The following is a 22,571-nucleotide window of genomic DNA, read 5'->3' as shown; positions in this document are numbered from 1 at the left end:
TGTGAGATGGATGGCTGTTGGGTTTCTGAGTGCTTGCGTTTGTGTACTTTGGGAGGAGGGGGCACAGACACAGTGGGAAAGGACACAGGGGATGTGTGCATGGATGTGAGGGTGGTGACTGCCAGTGAGGGGCGTGTACTGATAGGTGTGATTGTGATGGTGGTAGTGGATGAGGATGTAGTGCATGCAGGTGTGAGTGTAGACGCAACTGGGATGGAGGTGGATGATGAGGAGGAGGGGGCCAAAGTGGAGGCAGTGGATGTTGGTATGCCTGCTTCTGGATGGTGTTTGTGTGGGTGCCTGTGGGATGAAGTGTGGTGCTTGTGTTTCCCATGTCCACTCTTGTGTGTTGTCCTGGGTGCATGCTCATCTGACTGTGTGCTTGGAATAGGTTGTGGTTGAGGGGAATGGGATAGGTGGAGGATGTTGGAGAGGAGAGGCTGGAAACAGGGACAAGGGCTGCCATCAGAGAGGAGGCCAGAGCCTAGATTGATCTATGTTGGGCTGCCAAGCTAGTGTGAATGCACTCCAGGAATGCATTTGGCTGTTGCATTTGGCCTTCCAGCCCCTGGATGGCATTCACATTGGTTGACTGCCCAACAGAGATGGATCCCAGGAGGTCAATAGCCTCCTCACTCAGGGCAGCAGGGCTAACTGGGGCAGGGGTTGAGGTGCCTGGGGCGAATGAGATGCCCACCCTCCTGGGTGAGCGGGCACGGAAAACTCGCTGGGAGGGCAGTGCTGGTACGAGGGATGGCAGCTGTACCTGTAGCTGGGTTGGTCACAGAAATGTCCACCACCACCAGGGAGCTCCCATCAGAGGAGGTATCTGTGTCCAAACTGTCCCCTCCTGTCTCCGCCGTGGTGCTCTCCTCACCCTCGCCCCACTGGTGCCCTCACCGTCGGTGGATTCAGCCTCCTGGGTCCTGTGGGATGGAGCTCCCCCCGTCGCCGGTGGCTTTGCTCCTCCACCAGATGATGCTAATGCACATAAGGACAGGGTGACAAAACAAAAAGGGGGGGGAAGAGACAAAGGATACACTTGGTCAATGGCACCAACACCACTGTTGGCGTACACAACACACTCTCACACAGTGTGAGAAAGTAGCCTCTTTCTAGCCTTGTTACCCCCACTTTTGGCCTGTCTGTGAGTATATGTCAGGGTGTTCTCACTGTCTCACTGGGATCCTGCTAGCCAGGGCCCAGTGCTCATAGTGAAAACCCTATGTTTTCAGTATGTTTGTTATGTGTCACTGGGACCCTGCTAGTCAGGACCCCAGTGCTCATAAGTTTGTGACCTATATGTATATGTTCCCTGTGTGATGCGTAACTGTCTCACTGAGGCTCTGCTAACCAGAACCTCAGTGGTTATGGTCTCTCTTTACAAATTGTCACTAACAGGCTAGTGACCAATTTCACCAATTCACATTGGCATACTGGAACACCCTTATAATTCCCTAGTATATGGTACTGAGGTACCCAGGGTATTGGGGTTCCAGGAGATCCCTATGGGCTGCAGCATTTCTTTTGCCACCCATAGGGAGCTCTGACAATTCTTACACAGGCCTGCCACTGCAGCCTGAGTGAAATAACGTCCACGTTATTTCACAGCCATTTACCACTGCACTTCAGTAACTTATAAGTCACCTATATGTCTAACCTTTACCTGGTAAAGGTTGGGTGCTAAGTTACTTAGTGTGTGGGCACCCTGGCACTAGCCAAGGTGCCCCCACATGGTTCAGGGCCAATTCCCCGGACTTTGTGAGTGCGGAGACACCATTACACTCGTGCACTGGACATAGGTCACTACCTATGTACAGCGTCACAATGGTAACTCCGAACATGGCCATGTAACATGTCTAAGATCATGGAATTGTCACCCCAATGCCATTCTGGCATTGGCGAGACAATTCCATGATCCCCCAAGTCTCTAGCACAGACCCGGGTACTGCCAAACTACCTTTCCCTGGGTTTCACTGCAGCTGCTGCCAACCCCTCAGACAGGTTTCTGCCCTCCTGGGGTCCAGCCAGGCTTGGCCCAGGAAGGCAGAACAAAGGACTTCCTCAGAGAGAGGGTGTTACACCCTCTCCCTTTGGAAAAAGGTGTCAGGGCTGGGGAGGAGTAGCCTCCCCCAGCCTCTGGAAATGCTTTGATGGGCACAGATGGTAACCATCTCTGCATAAGCCAGTCTACACCAGTTCAGGGATCCCCCAGCCCTGCTCTGGCGCAAAACTGGACAAAGGAAAGGGGAGAGACCACTCCCCTGACCTGCACCTCCCAACGGAGGTGCCCAGAGCTCCTCCAGTGTGCTCCAGACCTCTGCCATCTTGGAAACAGAGGTGCTGCTGGCACACTGGACTGCTCTGAGTGGCCAGTGCCAGCAGGTGACGTCAGAGACTCCTTCTGATAGACTCTTACCTGTGTTGCTAGCCTATCCTCCTTCCTAGGTAGCCAAACCTCCTTTTCTGGCTATTTAGGGTCTCTGCTTTGGGAAATTCTTTAGATAACGAATGCAAGAGCTCATCAGAGTTCCTCTGCATCTCTCTCTTCACCTTCCGCCAAGGAATCGACCGCTGACTGATCAGGACTCCTGCAAAACCGCAACAAAGTAGCAAAGACGACTACTGCAACCTTGTATCGCTGATCCTGCCGCCTTCTCGACTGTTTTCCTGGTGGTGCATGCTGTGGGGGTAGTCTGCCTCCTCTCTGCACTAGAAGCTCCGAAGAAATCTCCAGTGGGACGACGGAATCCTCCCCCTGCAACCGCAGGCACCAAAAGAACTGCATCACCGGTCCTCTGGGTCCCCTCTCAGCACAACGAGCGTGGTCCCTGGAACTCAGCAACTCTGTCCAAGTGACTCCCACAGTCCAGTGACTCTTCAGTCCAAGTTTGGTGGAGGTAAGTCCTTGCCTCCCCACGCTAGACTGCATTGCTGGGTACTGCGTGATTTGCAGCTGCTCCGGCTCCTGTGCACTCTTCCAGAATTTCCTTTGTGCACAGCCAAGCCTGGGTCCCCAACACTCTAACCTGCAGTGCACAACCTCCTGAGTTGTCCTCTGGCGTCATGGGATCTCCTTTTGTGACTTCGGGTGAGCTCCGGTTCACTCCTCTTCATAGTGCCTGTTCCGGCACTTCTGCGGGTGCTGCCTGCTTCTGTGAGGGCTCCCTATCTTGCTGGGCGCCCCCTCTGTCTCCTCCCATAATTGGCGACATCCTGGTCCATCCTGGGCCACAGCAGCATCCAAAAACCCTAACCGCAACCCTTTCAGCTAGCAAGGCTTGTTTGTGGTCTTTCTGCGTGGGAAAATCTCTGCAAGCTTCTTCACGACATAGGACATCCATCCTCCAAAGGGGAAGTTCCTAGCCCTCTTCGTTCTTGCAGAATCCACAGCTTCTATCATCCGGTGGCAGCTTCTTTGCACCCTCAGCTGGCATTTCGTGGGCATCTGCCCAATCTCGACTTTGTCGCAACTCTTTGACTTGGTCCCCTTGTTCCACAGGTACTCTCGTCCAGAAGTCCACTTTGGTTGCATTGCTGGTGTTGTTCTTTCTTGCGGAATTCGCCTATCACGACTTCTGTGCTCTTTGGGGAATATAGGTGCACTTTACACCTACTTTTCAGGGTCTTGGGGTGGGCTATTTTTCTAACCCTCACTGTTTTCTTACAGTCCCATCGACCCTCTACAAGCTCACATAGGTTTGGGATCCATTTGTGGTTCGCATTCCACTTTTGGAGTATATGGTTTGTGTTGCCCCCATACCTATGTGCTCTCATTGCAATCTATTGTGACTATACATTGCTTGCATTACTTCCTTTTGCTATTACTGCATATTTTTGGTATTGTGTACATATATCTTGTGTATATTTGCTATCCTCATACTGAGGGTACTCACTGAGATACTTTTGGCATATTGTCATAAAAATAAAGTACCTTTATTTTTAGTATATCTGTGTATTGTGTTTTCTTATGATATTGTGCATTTGACACCAGTGGTATAGTAGGAGCTTTGCATGTGTCCTAGTTCAGCCTAAGATGCTCAGCTATAGCTACCTTCTATCAGCCTAAGCTGCTAGAAACACCTCTTCTACACTAATAAGGGATAACTGGACCTGGCACAAGGTGTAAGTACCTCTGGTATGCACTACAAGCCAGGCCAGCCTCCTACATTGGTTGTGCAGTGGTGGGATAAGTACTTGTAACTACTTACCACTTTGTCATTTTGTACTTTTCATAAGAGAAAAATATACAAAACAAGTTCAGTGTAAGTACACCTAACCAAAAAGTTTTGCTTTTCTCCCCTTACTCTATTTGCTAAGTGCTGAAAAGTACCTCTAAACTTTCTAAAAGTTCTAAAAAGTTGAAAAAGTTTTTTTTTCTGTTTCCTTAAAAAGTCCTGAAACTTTTTCTTTCTTTTTCTGTCCCTTAAACCTTTTCAATCATGTCTGGTACAGGTCCTACTATTGATCTGGTCAGCTCTGCTTATTACCACCTTAGCTGGAAAGATGTAAGGAGTCACTGCATTGATAGAGGTTTAGGGGTAGGGAAGAATCCCTCTAGAGAATTGTTGATTAACATGCTCATTGAAAATGATAAGGCCTTAGCTGGCACATCAGTTGAGAAGTTAGCAGATGGTTCACACTCTGATTCTGGGGTAGCCCCAGTAAGAATGTTAGATGGTATCCTTCCCAACTTGCCCCTTAGCAGACCACCTAGCATAACTGGTACTAATGTAAGCTCTCATCACAGTAGGGATGTCATTCCTGCAGGTCAAGTTGTTAGAGTGCCAACTGTTAGGGACAATTCTCCCTCTGTTCATTCACACCATTCTTCTGTGTCAAAGCATGCCCAACCCACCCACCCTGATGACAGAATGTTAGAAAGGGAGCTCAATAGATTGAGAGTGGAAGAGTCCAGGCTGAAGCTTAAACAGCAACAGCTGGCTCTAGACAGGGAAATTTTAGACTTAGAAAAAGAAAGACAGAGGTTGGGGTTAGGACCCCATGGTGTCAGCATGAGTATTACAGATAGTAATCCTGTAAAAGAGCATGATTCTAGGAATCTGCGTAAGATAGTTCCCCCTTACAAGGAGGGGGATGACATTAGCAAGTGGTTTGCTGCACTTGAGAGGGCCTGTGTTCTACAGGGGGTCCCTCAAAGGCAGTGGGCTGCTATCCTATGGATATCTTTCAGTGGAAAGGGTAGGGATAGGCTCCTTACTGTTAAGGAAAGTGATGCCAATAATTTTACAGTTTTGAAGAATGCACTCTTGGATGGATTTGGCTTAACCACTGAACAATACAGGATTAAGTTCAGAGAAACCAGAAAAGAGTCCTCACAAGACTGGGTAGATTTTGTTGACTATTCAGTGAAGGCCTTGGAGGGGTGGTTACATGGCAGTAAAGTTTCTGACTATGTAAGCCTGTATAATCTGATCCTGAGAGAGCATATTCTGAATAACTGTGTGTCTGATTTGTTACACCAATATCTAGTGGACTCAGATCTGACCTCTCCCCAAGAATTGGGAAAGAAGGCAGACAAATGGGTCAGAACAAGAGTGAACAGAAAAGTTCATACAGGTGGTGACAAGGATGGCAAGAAGAAAGATGGTGAGAAATCTCAGGATAAGCATGGGGATAAGGGTAAAACCAAAGATCCTTCTTCAAATCCTAAACGCTCTTCAGGGGGTGGGGATAAAACAAATTCTTCCTCTTCTTCACAACTTGCACACATTAAAAAGCCTTGGTGCTTTGTGTGTAAAAATAGAGGCCATCGGCCAGGGGATAAGTCCTGTCCAGGTAAACCCCCTGAGCCTACCACCAATAATACATCAAGCTCTAGTGCCCCTAGCAGTAGTGGTACTAGTGGTGGGACTGCTTGCAACAGTCAAGCTAAGGGTGTAGTTGGGTTCACTTATGGGTCCATCATAGAAACTGGGGTAGTCAGTCCCAAGACAGTTTCTGTCACACCTAGTGGCATTGGCCTTGCCACACCGGCTGCTTGTCCCCTTACAATGGATAAGTACAGGCAGACAGTTTCAATAAATGGTGTTGAGGCCCAGGCCTACAGGGACACAGGTGCCAGTATTACTTTGGTGACTGAAAACCTAGTGACTCCTAAACAACACATCATTGGACAACAGTATAAGTTTATTGATGTCCATAACTCCACTAAGTTTCTTCCCTGAGCTATAGTTCAACTTAGTTGGGGTGGAGTTACTGGCCCTAAGCAGGTGGTAGTGTCACCTAGCTTACCTGTAGACTGTCTCTTAGGTAATGACCTAGAGGCCTCAGGTTGGGCTGATGTAGAGTTTTATACCCATGCAGCCATGCTGGGTATCCCTGAGGAATTGTTCCCTCTCATTTCTACTGAAATGAAAAAGCAAAGGAGAGAAGGCCTAAAAACTCAGGATCCCTCTCCAACAACAGGTAAAAAGGGTATCACAGTATCCCCTAACCACCCTGCCATTCAGGATACCATTCCTGTGGTGGGAGAAACCTCTCCTGGGGTGGCACCTTTTCCAAGAGAATCATCAGCTGGCATAGCTGTACTCCCTAAGGTGGAAGTACCTCTCTGTAGGATCACTAATATTGGTGAGAAAAAGAGCACCATTTTAGTTAACATGGAGCATCCCTCCAACCCTCCCAGAGAAACTTTAGTGCAGAAACCCTGCACTGCCTCACAACACTTAGGACAGCAACCCTGCCCTAGTGTGGAGCTCATAGGACAGCAATCCTGCCCTGCTCCAAATCAAGACAAACAGCATCCCTGTTCTCTCTTCCAGCCATATGGACAACGTTTTTGCCCAGCTATGGCTTTACTGAGACAGCATCCCTGTCTGGCATTCTCATCACTAGAAATAGGTCCAGTGGACAATTCCCACTGTTCTAAACTAAAACTTACTTATAGAAACTCTGAAAATATATCTTCACATTGCTGCTTAGCTAAAAAACTTCAAACAGGATGGTTTACATCCCCACTGGGAAGTAACCATATAGTGGATGATAAAGGGAGTAACCAGTCTATTGCAGAGCTACTCTCTACTTATCACCACTTAGACAATAAAGTCTCAACTGGCCAAGGTTTGCCTTATTGTCCTTCGTTTGGGGGGGGGGGGTTGTGTGAGAAAGTAGCCTCTTTCTAGCCTTGTTACCCCCACTTTTGGCCTGTTTGTGAGTATATGTCAGGGTGTTTTCACTGTCTCACTAGGATCCTGCTAGCCAGGGCCCAGTGCTCATAGTGAAAACCCTATGTTTTCAGTATGTTTGTTATGTGTCACTGGGACCCTACTAGCCAAGACCCCAGTGCTCATATGTTTGTGACCTATATGTATGTGTTCCCTGTGTGATGCCTAACTGTCTCACTGAGGCTCTGTTAACCAGAACCTCAGTGGTTATGCTCTCTCTTTACAAATTGCCACTAACAGGCTAGTGACCAATTTCACCAATTCACATTGGCATACTGGAACACCCTTATAATTCCCTAGTATATGGTACTGAGGTACCCAGGGTATTGGGGTTCCAGGAGATCCCTATGGGCTGCAGCATTTCTTTTGCCACCCATAGGGAGCCCTGACAATTCTTACACAGGCCAGCCACTGCAGCCTGAGTGAAATAACCTCCAAGTTATTTCACAACCATTTACCACTGCACTTAAGTAACTTATAAGTCACCTATATGTCTAACCTTTACCTGGTAAAGGTTGGGTGCTAAGTTACTTAGTGTGTGGGCACCCTGGCACTAGCCAAGGTGCCCCCACATCGTTCAGGGCAAATTCCCCGGACTTTGTGAGTGCGGGGACACCATTACACGCGTGCACTGGACATAGGTCACTACCTATGTACAGCGTCACAATGGTAACTCCGAATATGGCCATGTAACATGTCTAAGATCATGGAATTGTCACCCCAATGCCATTCTGGCATTGGGGAGACAATTCCATGATCCCCCGAGTCTCTAGCACAGACCCGGGTACTGCCAAACTACCTTTCCCGGGGCTTCACTGCAGCTGCTGCTGCTGCCAACCCCTCAGACAGGTTTCTGCCCTCCTGGGGTCCAGCCAGGCTTGGCCCAGGAAGGCAGAACAAAGGACTTCCTCAGAGAGAGGGTGTTACACCCTCTCCCTTTGGAAAAAGGTGTCAGGGCTGGGGAGGAGTAGCCTCCCCCAGCCTCAGGAAATGCTTTGATGGGGCCAGATGGTGCCCATCTCTGCATAAGCCAGTCTACACCGGTTCAGGGATACCCCAGCCCTGCTCTGGCGTGAAACTGGACAAAGGAAAGGGGAGTGATCACTCCCCTGACCTGCACTTCCCAGGGGGATAGGCTCTTACCTGTGTTGCTAGCCTATCCTCCCTAGGTAGCCAAACCTCCTTTTCTGGCTATTTAGGGTCTCTGCTTTGGGGAATTCTTTAGATAACGAATGCAAGAGCTCATCAGAGTTCCTCTGCATCTCTCTCTTCACCTTCTGCCAAGGAATCGACCGCTGACTGCTCAGGACGCCTCAAAACCGCAACAAAGTAGCAAAGATGACTACTGCAACCTTGTATCGCTGATCCTGCCACCTTCTCAACTGTTTTCCTGGTGGTGCATGCTGTGGGGGTAGTCTGCCTCCTCTCTGCACTAGAAGCTCCGAAGAAATCTCCCGTGGGACGACAGAATTCTCCCCCTGCAACCGCAGGCACCAAAAGTACTGCATCACTGGTCCTCTGGGTCCCCTCTCAGCACAACGAGTGTGGTCCCTGGAACTCAGCAACTCTGTCCAAGTGACTCCCACAGTCCAGTGACTCTTCAGTCCAAGTTTGGTGGAGGTAAGTCCTTGCCTCCCCACGCTAGACTGCATTGCTGGGTACCGCGTGATTTGCAGCTGCTCCGGCTCCTGTGCACTCTTCCAGAATTTCCTTTCTGCACAGCCAAGCCTGAGTCCCCGACACTCTAACCTGCAGTGCACAACCTCCTGAGTTGTCCTCCGGCGTCGTGGGATCTCCTTTTGTGACTTCGGGTGAGCTCCAGTTCACTCCTCTTTGTAGTGCCTGTTCCAGCACTTCTGCGAGTGCTGCCTGCTTCTGTTAGGGCTCCCTATCTTGCTGGGCGCCCCCTCTGTCTCCTCACGCAATTGGCGACATCCTGGTCCCTCCTGGGCCACAGCAGCATCCAAAAACCCTAACCGTGACCCTTGCAGCTAGCAAGGCTTGTTTGCGGTCTTTCTGTGTGGGAACATCTCTGCAAGCTTCTTCACAATGTGGAACATCCATCCTCCGAAGGGGAAGTTCCTAGCTCTCTTCGTTCTTGCAGAATCCACAGCTTCTACCATCCGGTGGCAGCTTCTTTGCACCCTCAGCTGGCATTTCCTGGGCATCTGCCCAATCTCGACTTTGTAGCGACTCTTGGACTTGGTCCCCTTGTTCCACAGGTACTCTCATCTGGTAATCCACTTTGGTTGCATTGCTGGTGTTGTTCTTTCTTGCGGAATTCCCCTATCACGACTTCTGTGCTCTCTGGGGAATATAGGTGCACTTTAAACCTACTTTTCAGGGTCTTGGGGTGGGCTATTTTTCTAAGCCTCACTGTTTTCTTACAGTCCCAGCGACCCTCTACAAGCTCACATAGGTTTGGGATCCATTTGTGGTTCGTATTCCACTTTTGGAGTATATGGTTTGTGTTGCCCGTATACCTATGTGCTCTCATTGCAATCTATTGGGACTATACATTGCTTGCATTACTTCCTTTTGCTATTACTGCATATTTTTGGTATTGTGTACATATATCTTGTGTATATTTGCTATCCTCATACTGAGGGTACTCACTGAGATACTTTTGGCATATTGTCATAAAAATAACGTACCTTTATTTTTAGTATATCTGTGTATTGTGTTTTCTTATGATATTGTGCATATGACACCAGTGGTATAGTAGGAGCTTTGCATGTCTCCTAGTTCAGCCTAAGCTGCTCAGCTATAGCTACCTTCTATCAGCCTAAGCTGCTAGAAACACCTCTTCTACACTAATAAGGGATAACTGGACCTGGTACAGAGTGTAAGTACCCCTTGGTACCCACTACAAGCCAGGCCAGCCTCCTACACACAGGGAATAGCCCTATATACTAGACAATGCACTACCAGTCACAATGCTAGTCACCAGCCTATGGATAGGGACACCTAATGCCAATTGCAGCATACCTGAGGCCTACAGACCCCTGCCCAGTAGTGGATGCCTACTAGCTTGGTTGGAGTACTTTCACATCAGAACCCTGCCTAACATGGGACCTACCCTGCAATGCCAGGCCTGGGCTAGGGGCACCCACAGGGCCCCCACCCGGATACCACCCCACCTGGTGCAAGTTGTATATTAGGGCACTGTTCTCCCCTCCTTGTGGCTGCTGTGATGCCCCCAAGCACCCATCTAGCTCCGAATATGCCACTGCCAGTATGCGGGCCATCAGGGGGTCAGGGTTCAACAGGCACCCCTTCCTCGTTGGGAAGCCATCCCCAGCTGGGCCTCCGCTGTCTTCCGTGCCCAGCGTCTCAGGCCCTCCTACCATTTCCAACAGTGGGTGCTCCGCCTGCCGTAGACCCCCAGGGTCTGCATGTCCTTGACGATTGCACACCATATACCCTTCTTTTGGTGGCGCTGACCTACAGGGAAATAGACACAGGGAAAGGTATTAGTCCGACCTTCCTGCCTGTTACACTCATGGCCCACCATGCTCCTTCCCATCCCCATTAGCACAGACATGGCCTGCCATACATGCTGCACGCGTCCCAGGGCCCATCCACCACCCATCCCCTACATGAGGCCTTCACACACAGCACTCCATGCATTCACACCCCATGCATCGTGGTTTGGAGGCCCATACACCAGTCACTACTGTGGTAGGACCCCATCCACCAGTCGCTCCAACTCCGCCGAGGTGAAGGCAGAAGCCCTTTCCCCAGTCACATGAGCCATGGTCAGTTCCAGACACAGGTCACAGCAGCACATGCTGTGTAGGTCGTTTCCTGTTTAAGGTCAGGTAGCAAGTGAGAAATCAGATAGGAAATGGCGGTGACGTCCGCGGCGATGCATACCGTCACCGCCGGAGTACATCACCATTGACCACTGTACCCCATAGGGCCCAATGTTAACCAATGAGGAGTTGCACAGCGGTTCTCGACCGCCTCCTGCAATGGTGCACAATGTCAGTGGAATTACCTAATTTCCACCTGTCCCTCCATACAGGACAGACGGATGCCATTTCAGGGGGGTTGCAGGCCATGGATCCTAACTGTGTCACAGTAAACAAATACACCATTTGAACATCTCCAACAAAATACTGTTACAATCACAACATGCATTCAACTGTAGTGGAAGGAATGTTGAGATAATGACCAGCTGCTCACTATTTTACCCCATAGTCTGCAACCGCTGCAGATGAATAGGAGATGGAGACACCCCCCCTTGTACAGACCTTGGTGGACCTGGTAATAATGGAGGACAGGCACATTATCCTCACCTATAGACGTGGCAGGGCCACAATCACAGAGCTGTGTGCCCAATTGGCGCCTGACCTAATCTCTGCTATCCATCACCCCACCGGGATCCCCCCTCTTGTGCATGTGCTATCAGTGCTCCATTTCCTGGCAACTGGCCCCTTCCAAGTGACAGTGGGCTTGGCAGCAGGAGTGTCTCAGCCAATGTTCTCAATAGTGCTGACCAGAGTGTTGTCTGCCCTGATTAAACACATGTGCAGCTACATCGTTTTCCCCCAGGTGGAGGATTTGGCCACAGTGAAAGCTGATTTCTATGCAATGGGACATATCCCCAACATTATTGGGGCTATTGATGGAACACATATTGCATTTGTCCCCCCCTGGCGAAATGAACAGGTGGTCAGAAATCGAAAGTGCTTTCACTTCATGAATGTGCAGATGGTGTGCCTGGTGGACCAGTACATCTCCCACGTCAATGCAAAGTATCCTGGGTCTGTGCATGATGCCTTTATCCTGAGGAATAGCAGCATCCCAAATGTGATTGCTCAACTCCAGGGGCACAGGGTGTGGCTAATAGGTGAGCCCTGGTTTCACACCCAATATATGTTGGTGTATGGGTATGCTGTGGGCCCTATTGGTTAGTGTGTGGCTAACAGTTGCCCCTCGATATTTGCAGGTGATTCTGGCTATCCCAACCTCTCATGGCTACTGACCCCTGTGAGGAATGCCGGGACAAGGGCAGAGGAACGTTACAATGAGGCACATGAGCGAACAAGAAGAATTATAGAGAGTACCTTTGGCCTCCTGAAGGCCAGGTTTCTTTGCCTCCATCTGACTGGTGGATCCCTGTGCTTCTCACCCAAGAAGGTCTGCCTTGCGTCGCCAGGTACCTTTTCTGCAGGAGGAGGAGGCTGGAAATGGCCATGTGGCAGCCGTGGACCCTATGGACAGTGAAGCTGAGGAGGCAGAGGATGAGGATGAGGACAACAGAAGTGCAATTATTTGTCAAGACTGCCAATGACACACAGGTAAGACAGTGTAACTTCGCATTTAATTGACAGTTTTGTGTTTGACAATGTCACTGGCAGGCTGTGATATCCCACTTCTATGGCTACTCACTGCACCCTTTGGCAACTCTTTTTGCAGATTTTGGTGCCCCACTATCGCTCCTGGTGTGTTCACTGCAGCCAACTACAGGTCTTTCCTATGCATGCATTACTGTACAGTTGAATTGCAATGTTTAAATCCTGTTAAACAAATACATACTTAAATCAGTTGACATACTCCATAATGTTATTTTTTCAAAGGGTGTTTATTTAAGTGCTAAGAAATAGAGGTGGAAGTGCAATGGGCTGGAGTGATGATGGAGGAAAGTCCAGGATAGGGTCCAGTCCATTTGTATCACAGGTGCATTTTCCAAGGGGGGATAGGAAGTGGAGCAATGGCAGTTCAAGGTGAACAGGGTGACAGAGTGGGACATAAGGGTGACAATCAGGAGAGTCTTAGTTCCTGGGGGGGGTCTTGGCAATAGTCTCTGTTTTCTGCCTGGATCGCAGGGAACATTTCGGGGTGGTTCTCCTTCTGCAGGGGGCGGGGTGCTGGTGGCTTGTTGTTCCTGTGGCGGGCCTCGTGTCCACTAGCAGCAGCGGAGGTGGAGGGCTGTTTGGTGGTTTGGCTAGTGTCAGGGGCCCGGTGGTGTGCCACTGCTTCCCTCATAGTGTTGGCCATGCCTGCCAGCACCCCTGCAATGGGGACGAGGGTGGTGTTGATGTCCTCCCTGATCCCCAGGTACTGTCCCTCCTGCAGCCGCATGTTCTCCTGCAACCTATCCAGTATCTGGCCCAGCGTATCCTGGGAATGTTGGTATGCTCCCAGGATCGCAGTGAGTGACTCCTGGAGAGTCGGTTCCCTGGGCCTGTCCTCCTCCTGTCACACAGCAGTCCTCCCAGCTTCCCTGTTGTCCTGTGCCTCTGTCCCCTGAACCGTGTGCCCACTGCCACTGACCCTAGGTCCCTGATCATCCTGTGTATGTGGGGTGGCCTGGGGTCCCTCTAGTGGTGAACACACTGCTGATTGACGTGTCCTGGGGACAGAGGCATGGGCCCACTGGGAGGGTGCTGTGGTGGTGTTTCCTAAGGGGGAAGGCTCTGTGGTGGTATGAGACTGTGCCTGGGTAACCGACTGTCCGGAGATCCCTGATGGGCAAGGCTGGTGATCCAGATCCAGACGACCAGAACGGCTGTCATCACTGTGGGCCTCTTCTGTGGGGGGACTGGATGTTGCTGGCACCTCATCTCCGGTGACATTGGCTGGGATACCTGTGGGGATATAATTGCAGTGTTATTGTTTCTGCATGTGACATTCTGTGCATGGGTGTGTTGCCCTCTATGGTTGTTCTTGCCCTGGCAGATTTGCCTTGTGTGAGTTGTTATTTGGTGAGCTTGGTGATTCACTCTAGTGTGCATGCAGTGGTGATAGCTGTCCATGCAGGTCTGTGAGGAGTATCCATGCATTGGTGGTGCATGCAGGGCTTGGTATTGGGATGAGTGGGTTGTGATGGTGGGGTATGTGGGAGGTGGTGGAGTGATGGGAGTGAGGGTAGGGGTGGGGGTATGTTATGGCATGCAGGTAGGGGGTTGATAGTAATAGAGAGTTGGCTTACCAGAGTCCAGTCCTCCTCCTACTCCTGCCAGGCCCTCAGGATGCATGATTGCCAAGACTTGCTCCTCCCATGTTATAAGTTGTGGCGGAGGTGGTGGGGTTCCACCACTAGCCCTCTGTACTGCGAGCTGGTGTCTAGCTGCAATGGAACGTATCTTCCCCGTAGGTCGTTCCACCTCTTCCTGATGTCATCCCTTGTTCTGGGGTGCTGTCCCACGGCATTGACCCTGTCCACGATTCTCCGCCATAGCTCCATCTTCCTAGCAATGGATATCTGCTGCACCTGTGATCCAAATAGCTGTGGCTCTACCTGGATGATTTCCTCCACCATGACCCTTAGCTCCTCCTCTGAGAACCTGGGGTGTCTTTGTGGTGCCATGGGTGTAGTGTGAATGGTGTGGGTGAGGGTGTGTGGGGTGATGTGTTGGGGTGTGTGATTAAGGTGCGTGGTTGGTATATAGGTGATGGTGGTATGTGGTTCTGGTTGTGTGGGTACTCTTGCTGTATCTCTCTCTGTTGGCAATTGTTTGTAGTCATAAAGGGTTGTGGGTAATGTGGGTATGTGTTTTATAGTGGTGTGGGTGAGTGGGTGTGGTGTGTGTATGTGTGTCAGGTGTGTGTAGTTTGAATTGACCTATGTGGTGTTGTTTTGTATGTGTGTCTGTATTTTGAGAGCGGCGGTATGTACCACCAATGGTTTACTGCCATTGAATGTCCGCCGCGGTGATTCGTGGGTCTTAATGTGATGGGCATAGTTCTGTTGACGTAATGGTGTGGGTTTTGATACTGGCAGTTTATCACTGACCTTTGGGCTGGCGGATTTGTGTGTGTGTCTGAATAGTGATGGATTGGTGTGTCTGTGTCATAATATGGTTAGCGGATATCTGCCGCCGCCGCGGTATGTTGTCAGCAGGCAGCAGGGCTGTAAGTGGGATTTACCGCCAATGTCATAATGAGGGCCTATGTTTTTATACACCACAGGGTCAATCAACATCCCTCACAGTTTTGCTCTACTCACATAGTCAAACGTGGAGGTAAGGTCCATGAATTCCATATACAAAAAATCCTTCTTTGCCACGGTATATTTCCCGACAATCAATTCTAAATTCAAGCATTGATCCAGAGTACCTTTCCAAGGCCTGAATCCATACTGGAATCCAGAAATCACAAGGTTTTGATCAGACCACTCCACTAACCTAGATCAAATGCTTTACCTATGACCTTTATTGTCAGATCTATGAGGGAGATAGATCAATAACATTTTGGGTCCGATCTTAACCCCTTTTTGAAAACAGGAACAATAATGTCTTTGGACCAGCATTACGGATTACCTTGCCTGCAAACCCCATTACCTACACATGTTAAGATTTTTGCCCAAACTTGAGGCTGTGCTTTGAACAAGTCGGCAGGCACACCATCGGGACCGGGGTCCTTCCTGTTGGGCATTGTTGCAATTGCATCAAGTTTCTCCTCTTCACTTAGCCCGAGTGTGTAAGTTACACATGGACCTCCATGGTCCAAAAACTGGGTGTTGGCATCCCCCAGGTTTTCATACATACTCTAAAAGTACAAAACACAAACATTAGGGGTAATGACTCAGCACATAGCACAATTTCTACATTCTTTAAATAAAGGTCTATTGAGTAACTCTCAAAAATGTGCACTATCATTCAGTACGCTGACCTGCAGCCGATCATCCGAAGCTCTTTTTTTAATCTCTAATTTCCTGTCCACCATGGTTTGTTTGTATACTTATCTCCTTTTTGCAATCTCAATATTATCCCTAGGGATCTAATCGAAATGCCTCCTTAAATCGATATTGTCTCATGAACACTTTTGCTCAAACCATCTATTCCCCTTCATATCCCTTGTGCTCACTGGCTTACTAAGCTCTGAAGCCACCTGACTGCAAATTAATTGGAGTGCAATTAAAACATCCTCATCAGGCTGATCCTGGTTTAAGCAAATATTAAAGCCAGTTCCATCCAAGCTATAGAGATTGCTAACAATATTTTCTGGTACTATTCTATTCCATTTAAAACGGTGACCTTGATCCTTCCGTCATAACTCCCTGCTTCCTTACCCCACTCCTGATCTTCTAATAACTCCTATGTCCCATTCTAACTCCAAAACAAGAGGGTTATTATCACTATGTCGACTCCTCTTAATAGCAATAAAAAACATTAGCAGAAATTAAAATATAATCAATTGTTGTGTTACAACTCCTTCGTATAAAGGAGGTGGATGGGGTCTCCACGCAATACGAGGATGGTCTCTAATAACACCCTTTGTATGGTGTATTCAAAGTGGACAGACTCTAAATACTCAATAGAGGAGTCATCAATAATTACACAGTCCGAATTAAATTTCTGCACATTAAAATCACCAAAGGTAAGCACCGAATATAAACCATGATGCCCTTCAGCATATAAATCAATAAAAACATTTAGACCATGTAGGTGCTCATTAACATTTGATCGCACAAAGGAGTTGTAAAAATGAATAACTTCAAGAGTAGGTGTTGTCTTAAAATCTAGCTTTACAGCTAGCACGTTCCCAGAGCCTGTATAAATTAGGCAATTAGGAATGGCTAAAGAAACAAGTGTAAGGAACCCCCACAAGCTCTACCATGATTGGAGGGTATGGTGGGAGAAACAAATAGGAAATCCCATCCATAAAAAAATAATTAGTTACAACCCAGGTTTCTGCAAAGCTACAATCTGGTGGGACACACTTTAGCCACTGCTCATCACCTTTCTTGTTGTTAAGACCAGCTATATTCCAGCTGGCTATTTTGATCATAAAACATTGGTTGGTTTCCCTCACTACCTGGTCACAGCCTGTCTATGCCACACTACAAACTTCTATCTGAGTCCCTCTTCACATCTGGGTAATGGACAGTCAATGGTATCCAGACCACTCAGGTATTAGAATCTATTAGTTAAAGAAATTGTGTTCCACTGATCCTTTCTCACCTCCTCCGAGTGGCTGTATAATCTAACATTTCTCTCCCTGGTGAGGGGACTACTAGGTGGATAAATGTATCCCACGGGGAGAACCTTAAAACTCATGACTGATCCAATGAAGTCATGCATTGCTCAAAAACAACTCTCCTGGCAAGACCATGATGCCTAAAGTTTACATCAATACAAGCCCACTCAAGATCTTTTTTCCTATCCCCCACCCAGCCAACTCTCTTAGCCATTATATTATGTGTTGATGCATTCTGGTGTATCCCATATAATCATCATGCCAATGCTATACATACCACAATAGTTCTGGAGTAGATTACAACACCCCATCCCTTACTGGTGTAACACCCCGCAAAATAACAACTAGGTGTGTTGATTCAGGTGAAAGCTGTAGCTTTGTTTTTTTTTAGCAGAAGATAACAGTATAGGTGTCTGATGGGGCCTAAGGACCAAGGAGATCTCCTCCCTAAAATACTGCAGGTTGTTAAGTGGGGACCTTTGAACTATCACTGGAACTTCATTTCTTCCATCATTTTTACAGTGGAGTCTAGAGAATACACTGTCACCCAGCTTTCTGCAACCTAGCAGAACCATTTATAGGTGGGCCCAATCTAGGATGAGCAGAGGGCACTACAGGGATGACAATGTCTCACAGCTCTTTCTGCTCACTAATGCCCTCAGCCCCTGCCACTCAGGCATTCAGGTTCGTATTGCTTGAAAAGATGTTAACAATGTAGTAAAAAAAATTCTTAAACCGATGTTTCCAAAATAGATTTTATCAGCAACTCCAAACCATTCAAATTCACTGGAGAAGGGGTGTCCAAAAGGGTTTCCAGAACCAGGCTAGTACCTGAGCTGGTATTCATTTCAGAGATCAAGGAAGGCAGAGAGGAGACAACTGGAACACCCTTTGTTTTCACAACCTTCCCTTCTTCCGACCCCCATTAATCTTGCCGCTTTTCCCAGCATCATCAATCGTCACTACCTCTACGAATGTTTGCATGGAGGTCTAGCCTGGCCCCTCAACAACAGTTGTTACCAGATTGCTGTCCTCCATAGTTGGGGGCTTCCTGAGCCTCATTCTTCAGATATAATATTGTTGCCGGTGGCCAAGAGTAGGGCTCTTTAAAATGTTATTAACAGAACACCCTAACAAGATGTAGTCCCTTGGACAAAACCCATAGAGTTGAGGTAAGATAAGTAATAATAGATGCACACTTACACGGTTTTCTTGTAAGATCAGAATCCATGTCCTGAGAGCCGATTGACTTTCTCTTGCCCATTTTAATGCCTTCCACACCAGCCTAAGGGTGGGGTGGCCCTGCCTCTTCCTGGTGCAGACAAGTGCAGGATGTTTCCACCCTTGGCCTGGGGCCTCACCCGAAAGCAGCGGGTGTGCTTCCCGTGCTGCAGGTATGAGGGCAGTGCTATATAGCGCAGAATGAAAGTCCTGCCCCCAGAGTAGGAGTTGATGCCTCCAGGTGCAGTCCCCTCCAAAGCAGCAACCACAGACACTTAAAATGTATTATGTTCTACCTAAAACATGTTAAATGTGAATAGTGATTTGAATTTGTAAACCAAAGTGAATATGGCCCTTTGTAATTTGCTGTTATGATTGATATATAGGATTATACTGATTTTAACTTTAATGCACTATGCAATCTTTCATTCCTTGAGAATTCAGCATAGGGTTTTTCCAAGGCTTTAGCATGGGTCTAAAAACATTTCGAGGATCCCTGACTCAACCAGGAGTGATTTTACATAACTACGCCCTGTTATCCTCCCCATATTTTGTAGAGCTAAACAGCCTGCAATGCTTTCTCTCACAAGTTTCCCTTTGGGGTTCAACCAACATTTAACCCATAATAAAAGAGGAGCAATTTGATCTGATCCTCCACAAAAGTTAAACCCAGATCCTTGTAGGAGATAATATTTGCAGTATTTTGGGGAACAGCCCGCAAGCAATGCACAAAACCATTTTCAACACGCTGCAGAATGTCCACATCTTGATAGACCTAATACCAGCCTCATATGAAGCTATCAGGATGCATTTTGCTTTAAAAAAAGTGAGCATTTCTGACAATGGTTTAATTTTTAAATTCCTTTACAATCTGAATATTGCTTCCGAATTCCTTACCATTTGCTGGGATTTCATTGTGTTATGGGTTTCCAGGAGGTATTGGAACTAAAAGTTATGCCTAGCTAATTAAAAACATTAGCTCTCTATTGGGCAGTTCCCCCTATCCTATGCATTATTGGTTTTATGTTTTGTGGGCCACAAGACATGACAAATGATTTGGACTGGGTTATCTTTAGATCCAACCCCTCCATATATTCTGCAAACAAATTCATCAAAACCTTCAGGCTGGTGGAAGTTCGGGCTAATAAAACCGCATTGTCTGCATATAGGAGTATAGGGAGTGGAGTCCCAATCCTTCCTAGGTATGCCCACACCAGTGTTTGTAAGGTAATCAGTGATGCCATTAATAAAAACCAAGAATAAAAATGGGGCTGAAATATACCCCTGTCTTACCCCTCTAAGTGATTTTATTTAGGAAATCAGTTCTCATTGTAGCCCACCTTCAAATTATACTGGAGATGTTGGATATGGGTTAGAACCTATTTCCTCCATTATGATTCAAAGTTTGTCCCTATTTGCTAAATCAAAAACGCGAGATAAGTCTATGAAGGTCATGTGAATAGACTATTTTTTACATTTACATATTTGCTAATAATAAAGTGAAGATTTAGAGTTTGTTCAATAGTGTTGACCCCTGGCCTGAATCCAAACTGGACCAGCGTTAGGACCTTATGTTTCTCCGCCCAATTTTCTAGGCATCCCAAGATTACTGTCCCCAATACTGTAACTGTTGCGTCTATCCGGGAGATCAGCCTATAACAGGCTGGTGACGATTTAGCTCCTTTTTTAAAGATCAGCACTAAGATAGCTGATCTTCAGGAGTCTGAGATCTTATCCTCCACTGCGGTTTTTAAGACTTTTGCTAAAATTGGACCCCATAGGTTAGTGTTTGATCTGAAAAGGTCTACGGGCCCCATCTGGGCTCAGGGCTTTGCCGGGTGCTGAGAGGTTTAAATCCCTTATTGTAGGAGGCTGGGCTGGTTTGTAGTGGGTACCTTGGGTACTTACACCTCATACCAGGTCCAGTTATCCCTTATTAGGGAAATGTAGTAGTGTTCTAGTAGCTTAGGCTGAACTAGGGGACATGCAAAGCTCATGCAATACCACTTATAGTTGCACAGTACTTATACACAGGTAAAGACCATACTCGGTGCTACCAAAATAATGGTATATTATTTCGGTGACACAGTACCAAAAATATCTTAGAGGCAATACTCCTTCTGGAGGTAAGTATTATACACAATATATACACTAGACACCAAAAAAAGGTAAGTAATTAGACATAGGATAGTGCAAACAATAGGAAATGCTGTAGAATGCAATGGGAGAAAATAGGTCTAAGGGCAACACAAACCATATACTAAGAAAGTGGAATGCGAAACACAAATTCCCCCCTAGACAAGTGTAGTGTGTGCAGATAGAATAAGAATAAAGTAAAGGCAAGTAAATTACCCCACTCCAGAGCCCAGAAAAGCAGGAGTAAAGTACTGCAAGTTTCCTTAGGACACACTACACCTCGTGATATGGATTATTGCAGTAACCAACCAAGTCTGCAAAGAACAACTGCTGGATTCCTGGACCTGAAGACCTGCAAAAGAAGGGGTCCATGTCCAGAAGTCAAAAGAAGTTCCAGTAAGGACAGGAGCCCCTGCCAATCCAGAAGAGGGTGCTAAAGAAGAGTCCCGGGTTGGATGAATACTGAAGGAATGCACCCTAGGAAGATCCCAGCAGGTTCCTGTGTAATGCAAAGGATGCCCCATGATGTGAAGATGGATGCAGACATGATTTCATGTTGGAAGTCGCCAACAAGCCTTGGTTATGACAAAATTTCATTTTACATCAAAATGGCGCTGGCTGGACACAGGAGGGACCTGGGGGCCTCAAATCTGTCTGAGGAGGAAGAGGGGGCTCTTAGCACTTTAGAGAGCTCTCAGAGAACCAGATAGCACCCACGGGAGTCCCAGGACACAGAGACAAAGGATTTGCAAAATGCGGTTGTGCAGCACTGCAAAGAAAGGTCCCATGCCGCCAGAGGTCAACTCAGCGAATTGAGCATCACAGGATGGAGTGCTGGGGACCTGGGCCAGGCTGTGCATGAAGGAATTTTTCAAATAGTGCACGTAGGCCTCAGGAGGTGAAGAAGACGCAGTGCACAGGGGTACTGTCGCTCTCAGAGAAGGCAAGGTCTCACCGCCTCCAAATTGCGTCAACAGGACTTCAGGACAGTCTATGTCAATGGGGTCCACCCTCTGTGTTTCTAGGAGCATGCACATCGCTGTGAGAGAAGTCCAAGAGTACCGGTCATTGACTTGGAAGGTGCCTGCGTGAGCAGGGGAGTGACTCCATCACCTCACTGGAGATTTCTTTGATCCTTCTGGTGCAGGATGAAGACAGGGAGTCCTCAGAGCGTGCACACCGTGGAAACTGTTGCAGTTGCTGGCTGGAGCTGAAGTTGTAGAAAAAAAGTTTCGTTTGTGGATACTTTGTTGCTGTTACAGTGGTTCCTGGAGCAGGCTGTGGTTGATCCGAGGTCAGAGGATGAAGTAGTAGTTGCAGAGGTTTCCTGCCGGAAACTGGCAAGTAGAATCTGAAGAGAACCCACAGGAGAGGCCCTAAATAGCCCTGAGAGGGGGATTGGCTATTTTATCAGGTAAGGACCTATCAGGAGGGGTCTCTGACGTCACCTGCTGGCACTGGCCACTCCAGAGTGCCCCACACCTTGCAAAGCAAGATGGCTGAAGTCTGGGACACACTGGAGGAGCACTAGGCACCACCCCTGGGTCACTCCCCTTTCCTTTGTCCAGTTTCCCACCAGAGCAGGGGAGAAGGGGTCCTTGAACCGGTGTAGACTGGTTTATGCAAGGAGGGCTCCATCTGTGCCCTTGAAAGCATTTCCAGAGGATGGGGGAGGCTACCCCTCCCCAGCCTGTAAAACCTATTTCCAAAGGAAGAAGGTGTAATGCTGTAGGAGGCTGGACTGGCTTGTAGTGAGTACCAAGGGGTACTTGCACCTTGCACCAGGCCCAGTTATCCCTTATTAGTGTATAGGGTGTCTAGCAGCATAGGCTGATAGATAATGGTAGCTTAGCAGAGCAGCTTAGGCTGAACTAGGAGACGAGTGAAGCTCCTACAGTACCACTCAGTGTCATATGCACAATATCATAAGAAAACACAATACACAGTTATACTAAAAATAAAGGTACTTTATTTTTATGACAATATGCCAAAGTATCTTAGAGTGTACCCTCAGTGAGAGGATAGGAAATATACACAAGATATATGTACACAATACCAAAAATATGCAGTATAGTCTTAGAAAACAGTGCAAACAAT

The sequence above is a fragment of the Pleurodeles waltl genome, chromosome 12 (genome assembly GCF_031143425.1).
Source record: "Pleurodeles waltl isolate 20211129_DDA chromosome 12, aPleWal1.hap1.20221129, whole genome shotgun sequence".
Lineage (NCBI taxonomy): Eukaryota > Metazoa > Chordata > Amphibia > Caudata > Salamandridae > Pleurodeles > Pleurodeles waltl.
This window is presented reverse-complemented; position numbering follows the sequence as displayed.